This window comes from Rhineura floridana, chromosome 5, assembly GCF_030035675.1.
Source record: "Rhineura floridana isolate rRhiFlo1 chromosome 5, rRhiFlo1.hap2, whole genome shotgun sequence".
NCBI lineage: Eukaryota > Metazoa > Chordata > Lepidosauria > Squamata > Rhineuridae > Rhineura > Rhineura floridana.
In genome coordinates, this window is record NC_084484.1 from 80,758,077 (window position 1) to 80,770,753 (window position 12,677).

The following is a 12,677-nucleotide window of genomic DNA, read 5'->3' on the forward strand; positions in this document are numbered from 1 at the left end:
ATCAGATACTGAAGGACAACATGCTAAGGAGCATTGCCTTCTGCCAAACAAAAACAAGGTCTCAGGATCGATTTAGACCCACAATATTTCAGCTGACAACAGGAAGAGGGAATTAGGCTAGCAAAACTTCATTACTATTAATATGCCTGTTCTGGAGATAATAGGTTCGTAGCTTGGGAGTTCTCCTAGAACCATCTCTGTCACTTGAGGCTCAGGTAGGCTTGGTGGCACAGAGTGCCTTCTCCCAACTTCAGTTGGTGGCCCAGCTACACCCCTATCTGGACAGGGATAACCTGGCTTCAGTTGTCCATGCTCTGGTAACCTCCAAGGTAGATTACTGCAATGCGCTCTACTTGGGGCTGCCTTTGAAGATGGTTCAGAAGCTGCAGCTTGTGCAAAATGCAGCAGCCAGATTGGTAACAGGGACCAGACTGTTCGAACACATAAAACTAATTCTGGCCCGCTTGCATTGGCTGCCTATATGTTTCCGAGCTCGATTCAAGGTGCTGGTTTTAACCTACAAAGCCTTACACGGCTTAGAACCACAATACCTGATGGACCACCTCTCCCAACATGAACCCACCCGTACACTACGGTCAATATCTAAGGCCCTCCTCCGGGTGCCTACTCCGTGGGAATCTGGTAGGCTGGCAACAAGGGAGAGGGCTTTCTCAGTGGTGGCCCCCAAATTATGGAATGATATCTCTGACGAGGTGTGCCTGGCACCAACACTGTTATCTTTTCGGCGCCAGGTCAAGACTTTCCTCTTCTCCCAGGCATTTTAGCATCTGTTTTTAAATTGTGTTTAATTTTTTTAATTGTGTTTTTAAATTGTTTTTGTTTTAAAATTTGTATATTTGTTTTATTGTTTTTAATTCCTGTACACCACCCAGAGAGCTTTGGCTATGTGGCAGTATATAAACAAACAAACAAATAAATAGCAGTAAGAAAAAGTCTTCATTTGATAAAAAGTAGAATGTTCGAGTCTACACTACAGAAGGGGAGGAACCCCCTAGTAAAACGGAGATAAAGTTAGAGAATAAGGAAAAACTCTCTTCAATTGCCAGTTCACTGCCTGAAAAGTAACCAATGAAGGCCCTGCCCCACCAACTTGGCCAGCAGAAAATGCAGGCAAGCACTATGCCACTCAGAGCTTGAGGCACCATCATAAAAAAAAATCACTAAGGAAGGCCATACCACACTTTCCTGAGGGAAAGGGCACAGGGGAAGCTCGCTAGTTTGGCCCTGCATAGCCAAGGAACTCCTAGCACTTTGACCATGCAGCTGCTGCTAAACTAGTTAGCAGAGATCCAACTGAAGTGGTTTCACCTGTGTTTTCTTTAAAGGTGAAGGATGAATACTCTCACACAGACACTTATGGTTCTTAAAAAGCAAGGCACTCTGACAGCAATACTCTATCATAGTATATACTAACAACAAAGTTATCCTCCAAACTGGATCCTAATACAGTCAAAAAACCAACATTGACACATGAGAGAGCTATCAGCAGCTTTGAGGGAACCCCAAAGTTTGCAAAATTACAAAAAGGGGAGGAACTCCAAAAATAGTCCAGTGAGGACTGATGAGTGGAATGCTAATTGTTGAGAAGGGGGAAGGGAATCTGTGAATAAAAGTCGAATGGAATAAAGTGTCCTGGAATGGATGACATCCACAGGAACACTCCATGCTGCAACACTTTGCTGCATCCTTCTTGTTTTATTTGTTAAAAGCCATGTTTCACTGAACAGTCTGCTACCCCAGGTTACCACCATCCCACCCCCTGGTCAAGTTCCCTTTGCTATTATGTCTATGCAGGCATTAAAGCAGGACCAAGACTAGTGGTAGGTAGGAAGCTGCCTCTGTTCCTTCACAAATATAACCATCTGTTTGCAGCCAAAGTGTTGATATACATAAGCCTTTAAAAATATGACTGCTTAACTAAGCAAAAAAATTAAATTTTCCAGGTAATTTTGGTGTAGCAACCTTATCATTCAAATGCTGTCACATACTCAGACTGTAGCTCATCATGAAAGTTTTTAAAAAAACCTTTAAAATGAATTAAAACACAAGCTGGTAAGTGGCAACATCAGTTGGAACAGACACTTCATGGCAATACCACAATTAACACATGACATAAAATCGTCTTCTATTTGTATTGAAAATATGGTAAGATTTCAATCTTTAAGAGACACGACAATCTATTACTAAACATTTTCTTTTCTCTTCTTATAAATGTTCAAATCTAACAATAAAGAAAAATGTGTGTCTTTTAAATAAATATGTATGAATTCAAGTTGTAATCATTCTCTGAAAGAAAAAAACACTCTGTTGACCTTTCAAGGCACTTTCCACACCAGCAAACAAAGAATGGTTTGGCGCAGACTTTTCTGGAAGCCTATTACTATACTTCATCACTTATATCAAGCTGGGAAACCTGTGGCCTTTCAGATGTTGTTGGACTACAACTCCCATCATGCATGACCACTGGCCATGTGGGCTGGGACTGTTGGGAGTCCAACCACATCTGTAGGGCTTAAGATTCCCCACCCTTGATTTATATGAAAATGAAATGAAATGGACTGCCTTCAAGTCGATTCTGACTTATGGGCGACCCTATGAATAGGGTTTTCATGGTAAGTGGTATTCAGAGGGGATTTACCATTGCCTTCCTCTGAGGCTGAGAGGCAGTGGCTTGCCCAAGGTCACCCAGTAAGCTTCATGGCTGTGTGGGGATTAGAATCCTGGTCTCCCAGGTCGTAGTCCAGCACCTTAACCACTATACCACACTGGCTCTCCAATTTATATGAAAGCTACTAAAAAGATTTCTGCATGGTCACTTCACAGCTTGGAACAGTGGTGGGACTCTGCCTTGAATCTTTGTTGAACTTCATAGGGAAACCATGTAGAAGTCAAACAAGATTCAAGATGATCTCACCAGGTATATATCAACAGATATAAATGTAAGGTTCTGCATTTAGATAGGCAAAATAAGATCCACAAATATAGGATGAGTGACACCTGGCTTGAGATTAATACTTATAAAAGGGATCTAGGAATTTTAGTAGACCACAAGCTAAACATAAGTCAGTAGTATGACATAGCAGCTGAAAGAGGCTAATGCAATTCTAGGCTGCATTGACATAAATATACAGTAGGGCCCCACTCATACGGAGGGTTACATTCCAGACCTCCGCCGGAAAGCAAAAACCATCGGAAAGTGGGGCCCTACTGTATTATATAATACACACTCAGAAACACACACCAGGCAATCCAGTATAGCTGTAGCGTGGGGAGCTCCAGCCGCCGCGCTCTCTACGCTACAGCTGATTGTTGTCAACTGGAGTGCGGCGGCTGGAGCTTCCCACGCTACAGCTGATTGCCCCACTGGCACCGCCGTATTAGCGGAATGCTGAAAAGCAGGACCCTACTGTATGGTCCACATCATGAGAAGTAAGGATGCTGATCTATTCTGCTTTGGTCAGATGTCAGTCACCTGGAATATTGCTTACGGTTCTGGGCACCATATCTGAAGAAGGTTATCAACAAACCACAACATATCCAGAGAACAATTAGGGGCCTTGAGACCAAATCCTATGAGAAAAAAATTTGAAGGAGCAGGTTATGATAGAAAATAGAGGACAGAGGTGATATTTCAATTATTTGATGGGCTGTTTGTTTTCTGATGCTTTAGACCACAAGACTCACACAATGGATTCAAACTGTAAAAAATGGAATTTCAATAAAACATTAAGAACATTTTCCTAACAATACCTGCTGTTTGACATTAAAAGTCTTTAAGCAGAAGCTGAATGGCCACCTATAATGAATGCTGTGGAAACAGATTTCCTACAATACCAGGGAGTTGAACTATTAACTTTTGAGATACCTTTTTAACTTTATGATTCTATGATGTTTCCTAATATGTGTCAAGAATTAAAACCTTTGATAAAACAAAAGGAGAAATCCAGGGAAGAATAAGCATTCTAATTGTTTTTAACAATGCCTTCCTAATGCAATTTCAAGTCCACCTTTCCCCAATGGACCATGCCTGTTGGCATCTTAGACATCACAGTCCCATTGACCCAACTCTCCAATGCCCATGTGTTCAATATAACATCTGGCACAGATTCCCCTCTCTTTTTTTGGTTCAGCTGTACATGCATAGGTTCTTCATATGTTTGGGAACCCTGTGCAATCTGAGGTTCCTGCTCATGTGAAAGAAATGGGTGTGCATGTACAGCTGTGCATGCATAGATTCTCTTTTTCCAGTGGCATCCTAAACACGCAGATGTTAGGGATGGGGCCAAATGCTCAGTTCTCCTTCACATTTTTAGTGTATGCACTGAACCAAGTGAAAGTGGCAACAGTGGTCATGTGCTAGAGTCCAGTGTGTACACAGCATCTTACCATAGGTTATTGTGGATGGGTTACACAGAGGCTCTGCTTCCACACAAAGGTTTTTTACCAATGAGGAATCTCTTTTTGAATGAATAACTGCTTTGCTAGACCAATGTCAGAGTTTGCAATCCTGTATATACAGTAGTTATGTATGAGCACAACTGGTGTTTTTTTAAAAAAAAAATACCTTCTTTTATGGTCTTTTACATAACTGACTGTAATACTGCTGCTTTTGTGAAAAAAATATAGATTAGTTTGCCTATTCTTTCACATACATGCACCAACCTACCTTTTGCAAGAGTAAATTATGTACTTATTAACCTCCTTGCAAAATAGCATTCTCACCTTTGCTCTGCAAGTTGCACAAATTGTAGGGCAAAAGTAAAAACGATGGGGGGGGATGTGAGTATTAATGCCTGGCCTATGATCTTTGTATATCGAACTTAACTGCTTATGCATCTTGCTATCAACTCTTATTTTAATGGTTTTGAGACATCTTCCATGTGAGTGAACATTGCTTGTGGACATTCAATTTATCAAGGTAAAATTTATTGTTTTAAAAACAATGGCAGATTTTTTTAGCGTGTCCAAGGTCGCCAGCATTTATTTAACTTTTTTTTTCAAAAAGCAAGCAACAGAATAGAGGGGCACTCTTTTGAAATACAAGGAAACACCTTTGAATTCACATTCATAAACAGTTGCAATATAGGTTCACTAGGTGACAGGCCAGTCATTGTCTCTTAGCCTAACCAACCTCACAGGGTTGTTGTGAGGATAAAATTGAAAGGGTGGAACCATGTTTGTACACCACCTTGAGCTCTTTAGAGAAAAGATGAGATATAAATGAAATAAAATAAGTTGTAAAAAAAATATACATACTGGTTCTTACCTTCCTATTCTTACACTAGTACAGCAAAATATTAATAACACTTAATATTTATTTGAGAAAATTACATCATAATTTCCCAATGCATGACTTTCAAGCATAGTAGTTCTTAGAGTCTTTAAACTATCTTAAGTCAGGGTTCCTAGCTTATTGTGGTTTATCAGGAACGAACAGTGTGCTAGCATGGAAATGGACTGCCTTCAAGTTGATCCCAACTTATGGTGATCCTATGAATAGGGTGTTCATGGTAAGCGGTATTCAGAGGGGTTTACCATTGCCTCCCTCTGAGGCTAGTCCTCCCCAGCAGGCTAGGGCCTGTTCAGCTTGCCACAGCTGCACAAGTCAGCCCCTTCCTTGTCTGCAACTGCCAGCTGGGGGGCAACTGGGCTCCTTGCGACTATTTTATTATTTATTTATTATTTGATTTATATCCCGCCCTTCCTCCCAGCAGGAGCCCAGAGCGGCAAACAAAAGCACTAAAAACACTTTAAAACATCATAAAAACAGACCTTAACATACACAAAAACAAAACAACTTAAAAAAAAAAAGTTAAGGCTTTGAAGACATCTTTAAAAAAAAGGGTTAAAAAACACATTGTTTAAAAAAAAATTTGAAAACTTATTAAAAAGCAATTCCAACACAGATGCAGACTGGGATAGGTCTCAACTTAAAAGGCTTGTTGAAAGAGGAAAGTCTTCAATAGGCACAGAAAAGATAACAGAGATGACGCCGGCCTAACATCTAAGGGGAGGGAATTCCACAGCGTAGGTGCCACCACACTAAAGGTCCATTTCCTATGTTGTGCAGAACAGACATTCTGATAAGATGGTATCTTCAGGAGGCCCCCACCTGCAGAGTGCAGTGATCGACTGGGTTTATAAGGGGTAAGACTGTCATTCAGGTATCCTAGTCCCAAGCAGTATAGGGCTTTGTATACCAAAACTAGAACCTTGAACTGCAAATGGGCAGCCAGTGCAATTCTTTCAGCAGCGAGATGACATGTTGGCAATACCCTGCCCCAGTAAAAAGTCTTGCCACCACATTTTGCAGCTTGCCCATGGCTGCACAGGTGGCAGGGCACGTAAGCCCTGAGCCACTCACTGTGTGGTGATCTTTTGCTGGCCCTTGACACCCAGAAGACACGAGCGGGGATTTGAACTCACAGGCTCTGGACTCCCAGCCAGGCTCTCCTCCTAGCATATGTTACCCGATTGTTCCTGCTTCACTCTTCTTCTGGTGTGAGCAGGAGAAACAAACCAGGGACTCTCAGTTGGCTTATGAATTATGACTTGTTAGGGAACAAAAACCAGGAACCTGAGTTCAGATATCACACGCAGCCAAGCTTAACTGCAGCTTCCTAGTTTGTTTCTCCCATTTGCACTGGGGGGAAAAGTGAATTGGGAGCAATCGGGCAGGGTTTATCACAGTAACCCTAGCTTATTGTGATGCATGAATGCAGCCATCATGTCTTCAATATTCACCGTAATCCACATATATGTAGTAACAGCAGAAATACAATTGGGTTGCTATCTCAATCAACAGCAGGTACAATCTTGCCCGGTAGTCTTAAATTCATATAATTAAGTCACCTCAACACCTACACCTTTAGTTTTCTTAACAGATAAAAAAAAAACAATTAGCATTTTCAATTCTTATTTTGACTCTTGTAGTATGCCAGGAGTGGGGAACCTGTGTCCTTCCAGATACTGCTGGACTATAATCCCTGACCATTGGCTGTGCTAGCTGATGGGAGTTGGAGCCCAACATCTGGAAGGCCACTAGTTAGCTACCTATCCCTGTCGTAGCCAACACAAATATATTCAACTTCATGTATCTGCATCACAGACTATCATCTTATGTGCTAAAATTGGATATCAGGTATTAGCTGATTTGTTAAGGTGGGTAAATGCTCATTTTGGGGATAGAAACAAGAAATACATGCCAATATAGATAGGGTTTCTTGCCAATCGAAGTACAGGGCCAATGTGAATTTGGATGTGGCAACCATTTTCTGAAATGACTATTTGAGTAACTGGTGGCAACCATTTTCTGAAATGATTATTTGGGTGATTATTTAGAAAATCATTTATATTTTTGGCCTTAACATTTAACTTGAAATGTCAACTGATACTCAGTTGCACTGATGTGAACCATTCACGTATTATGAAACAGGAATCTGTTTGGTCCAGTAATGCAAAAGCACTGCTGTCCAAGAACAATCACCTGAAAAATCATCAAAAAACATGGTTGGCATTTCACACCACAGCCTGTTTGTCGTTCCCAAACTGGGTCTTCTATCACTGTTTGAAGAATCTTCTCATTCTGATTTCAATATTGCTTATTCTGCACAAAATATTTTTGTGAAAATGACAACTAAGCATCTGAATCTGCACAGACACCTGTGCAGGTGCCATAGTATTGCTATGGACTTATTTGCTTTTGCAAGGACAATTTAGTGGTCAATGCTAGCTGCACATAGGGTAGGAGTGGGGAACCTGTGGTTCTCCATATGTTATGAACTCCCATCAGCACCAGTCAATATAGCCAACAGCCAGGAATTATGGGAATTGGAGTCCAATAACATCTGGACAGCTACAGATTCCCCACACCGATATGGAGAAAGACAGTAGAGTGTGATGAGATTATATACAGTAGTTTCACAGAAAAACAGCATCTTACATAGTTCCAAGCAACAAGCTGTTGTGAAGAGGCTATTTGACAAATCAGAAAAGGATAATACTTCCCAACATAAGGAACAGGGAGTTCTTTTATGAGCAGTGCAGTTCATATGACCTCTTCATGTGAAGGATGACCAGTTGAACAAGATTTCTCAAAGACTTCTTCAGATATGAGAAATATTCCTGGCTGCATTCTATTTTAGCACTTTGAACGTTGATATAAAGTCTGACATAGATATCTCCATTTTTGAAGAAATATCACACTCATTCCAATAGTTACTGATGGTTGTTTTTGGTGAGAAGGCTGGATGTAACTTGTTTTCTTGTCACACAGCCTAAGCCAGGCTACAACAGGAAAATGAACTGATGTCATGTAGGATGTATATCACAAAGACAACCTAAAGAAACATCTAAGAAGATATAGGTGTGAAACTGAGAGTTATCCTCTGAGTACAGCTGTCAACAAAGTGATGCAGTTTCTTAACTGTTACTGAAAATAGGATTAAGGCTGCACTCCTAACCCTGCATATTTGGAAATCCCATTCAATTCAATAAGACTTACTTCTGAATAGACATGGTTAAGATTGCACTGTAAATTATTTTAATTGTGTTGAAAAGACTATCTTGGAACAAAGATAATACAAAAGCCTCTCCTGAGGGGCACCTAGAGAGAACTAGTTATTTGACATAAGTAATATTGCTCCACAAAGAGAAGGACCCAAGAATAATGCACCAAACAGAATGCCACTGCTAATGATAGTCGCTCAAGGATTCTGATCAAAATGATTTGATTCTGCTCTTATAGTTTGAAACATTTTTTTTCTTTTGCAGATTCCCACTGAAAAATCATTGAAAGAAAACCAAACCATTATTTCATGCCATCAACAATTAGTAGTACATTATATTGTGATGTACAACCACAACAGTGAATGCACCTTTAGTGAATGAAGAGACAGATATATTTCACAGGATATATCATGAACACATTCTGCTGGGGCAGATGGCTTGCAAAAACATACTATCTACCAGACTGTTCATGTGTTAAAACAGTCATTGGTAAATAAACAGTTATTTCAACCTCCATCACCATGGGGTTGGAATCAAAGTTAACATGGTATGAAAACTACACTAGATTATTCTTCTACACGTTCAAAATTCTTGCCTAGAAATGAATATAAGGCAGAATTTTCAATAAATTGTTCCTGTTTCAGAATAATGAATTCCAATGCACACATCTGCATTCATGTACATGTCAACGTCACTAATGAAATTATGGTATTATATGCACAAAGCAAAATAAATGCATTTATCCTGCAGCCTATTATAGTAAAGGGTGATATCAGGATTGCTCATTTTATTTCTCACTTTGACATTTTTGCAATTTCTATAACAAGTTATTGGAAGTAACCAGTTTAGAAAATGACCATCACTGCCAAACAAGGCCAGATTCAGATTTGTCCTATGTCCTATTTTGATCAGCTAGAAAAACTTTGCATTTGAGCCAGTTTTCATGCTTCTACTATGAAACAAGCTATTCTTGTCTTTGATAATAAAAAAATTATGTTAATGATGTACTAGCAAATACATCAACAAGGCCTACATTTAATTTATTAGGATTACACAATAAAAAATGGATAAACGGTGTTTCTGTAATCTACATTAAACTGATACTAACAGAATGTTGCACAGTTCTGAACAGAGCCATGCTGACAACCCATGGGCTCTACGAATCATTGTACATAAATTTATCCTATGCATCACAAACACTGAATTTTATTTCATAATTAGTAGTTTCTTCCATAGTTACTCAATGCACATATTTCAGTGGCTTCCTTTAGTCAACATCCCATCTCAGTGTTTGTGTAAATTTGTAACATGGCCAGACACATAGCAGACTAAACAATGTTGGATTCTGCCCAGTAGGAACCAATTTTAAATCTCCACATGGCCTTCAACAGTTGAGGCATGAGCTTCAGAAGTTACTATCTTTCAGAAGCACTCTGTACACAAAATTATAATATTAGCCTTGCAAGATAACCACATATTTGTACAAATTGGCTTGCAACATTACGAGACATCTTGCTGCTACATTTATATTAGGGCCACACCATTTAATTGGTTATATTAATAAATTTTAAACTTTTGATCAACTAACAAGGTGCTCCTGATTAATTGAGCAACCTATATATTAATGTTAATTATTGTAATATTAGTTACAACAATGATATAGGGTGTGCCATCTCAGAAAGACCACTGCTCATTCCATTATACCCAAGAGAGAATGTTCTTCTAAGCTGGTGCCTTTTGCAACACACACACACATCATCATCATCATTCCAAAACAACTCTTGTGTGAAGTGTTTGTTAATCATGTGACCACCCTAATTTTACCCCCCCCCCAAAAAATGAAAATAAAGCCACTGTAATGTAGCAGTTACACTGTTGATCTAAGACACAGGAGACCAGGGTTCAAATCCCCACTCAGCCATGAAGCTTACTGAGTGACCTTGGGCCAGTTACTACCTCTCAGCCTAACTTACCTCACAGAGTTGTTGTGGGGATTAAATAAGAAGAGGGATAACCACGTACACCACCTTGAGCTCCTTGGAGAAAAGGTGGGATAGAAATGCAATAAACAACAATGATAAACTCAAATAACACATTTTGCTGATTTTAAAATTGCATAGAAATTTACACATCAAGCCTCAAATGTGTCATGATTTAATGTGTACATCAGTGATGTCAATGCACCTGGTAGCTTACAAAATTACTATGACATGATATTTACTAAGGAAAACTCTCAAACACTTTAATATCCAGCACAGAGTGAAGCACCATGGAAATTGAACAGATTAAAACTGTGGACAAAAAACATGGATAGAGGTGAATGGAGAAAAAGTGTGTGACACTACCTCTAACATGTGCATTTTAAGTACAGAAAAACTTCAGAGTGCTGTGTTCTAGGAAGCACCACCACCATGTTCACACACACAAAGGCCAGGACATATGTCAGTCTTCTTTCCCACCCTGTTCATCATGGGTGACTTTTCTGAGAAATTAGAAAGATAAAAGATGACTTCACCATAACACACTCTTTAAAGAAGCAAAGACACCTAAGAGTACAGGATGCTCAAGTGGCACCCAGAGACATTATTCAACTTCCCAATCAGCAATAGGAACATCTGAAAAACTCAAAATTTGAGATAAGAACATAAGGACATAAGAAGAGCCCTGCTGGATCAGACCAGTGGCCCATCTAGTCCAACATCCTGTTCTCACAGTGGCTAACCAGGTGCCTGGGGGAAGCCCGAAGCAGGACCCGAGTGCAAGAACTATGATACTATGATCATGTTACCATGAAATCTTACTTCATCGCCACAACTGCCTTTACTCTCCCAGAAATCTCATACCAGATTTCCCTAAAGCAGTTGCCCTTCAAGAGGAAGGAGATGAAAGTGCCTCAGCTGGTGTGCCCCTTTTGGCTCACAGATGGTGAAGGAGAAAGCAAGAAGGAAAAAGATGTTTCAGGAAAGACTGGGTGGGGGAAGAATATCACCTAACTGGAGCTAGAAGAGCAGCAAAAATCATCACAGATAGAAGGGGAGGGGCAATGAGGAGTAAGGTTGGTCCCCTACCAGCATCACCTACCTCTCAGCAGCACTGAAGACACAGTCCTTCCCGCTGAACCTGTAGAGGGGTCTCTGGGTTACTAAAGTCAGAGGAGAAGGAGAGTCTCACAGTGGGGCTGAAGTAGGGGTACGGAGACTGAGGTATCACGCCCGGGCCCCCTCCTCGCCTCCTGTGGGTGAGCCTGCGTGCGCGAGGCCTCTTTGGCAGTACCATCCAGGCACCGGCTTGCGCCGGCTCCTGCTTCGCCCCCCTCCCAGAGTCCCTGCCTCTCCCCTTCCCTCTCACAGTTGTTTACCTTCTTCACTGCCTAGCTGCACAGCCACAGTCTCCATCTTCCCCCAACGATAAGCATCCCACACTGACCGTCACTTCCGCCACCGCCGCCCGCGCCGCCGCCACCTGTAGGATAGGCAGAGGGACAGGCACAGAAGAAGCGAGAAAGAGGAACCTCCATGAACACCAAGTTGGCTGCTGAGGCCGCCGCAGTCGTCGCCACCTTCCCAATTCACGCGCCCCGGCCGCCTCTTGCAAGGCCGCCCCATTCGCTGTTGCTGCCTCTGCCTCACAAAAGCCGTCAACCCCACACGCAACACTAGTCCCTCCTCGCTCAGCGCCCTGCGCAACGAGCATCCTCCCACTTCAGCTCCTTTCACAGCAGCGCTTTCCGTTCAGTGCCGGCTTCATCAAAATAATGTTAACCTCTCACCGGGGTACTCGTTATCGCACAAAATCTGCCTCCTTTCTTCCCCATCTCCCGTCTTGGTTTCACCAGTTTCCATTTCCAAGTATATAGTTCATACATTGTCCAAAAAGCTGCCTCCCGGTTTTCTGAGAGTGTATGTACTTCGGGAGAGGCGCTTACAACTCTTAACTAGGACATCTTTGAGATATAATTTTGTAATACACAAGCTTCTCTCGGGCTAAAATCGTATGCATCATTATATGGGACAAAGCCCCATGGAACTCGGTGGGATTTAAAAGAGGCCCTACATAAAATTGCTCTGCTGTATGTTAAATTGCCATGGCTTCCTCCCCCAAAGAATGTTGGGAATTGTAGTTTGGTGAGAATGCAGAAGATGTATTTA

The 12,677-nt window shown here is 41.2% G+C and overlaps 1 protein-coding gene across 11 annotated transcripts in view; it reads right to left on the bottom strand.

Annotated features, from left to right (window-relative positions):
* Positions 1 to 12,677, bottom strand: part of KLHL15 (kelch like family member 15) — a 34,308-nt gene that overhangs the window by 21,510 nt on the left and 121 nt on the right. The window contains exons 1-5 of one of the 11 annotated variants that reach the window (XM_061627318.1): positions 12,299 to 12,630; positions 11,888 to 11,991; positions 11,611 to 11,671; positions 10,503 to 10,565; positions 7,964 to 8,307 (exon numbers count right to left, since the gene is read on the bottom strand). The gene's annotated coding sequence lies outside the window, so the exon portion shown is untranslated. The other 10 variants (XM_061627324.1, XM_061627319.1, XM_061627317.1 and 7 more) reach the window with 10 other exon arrangements.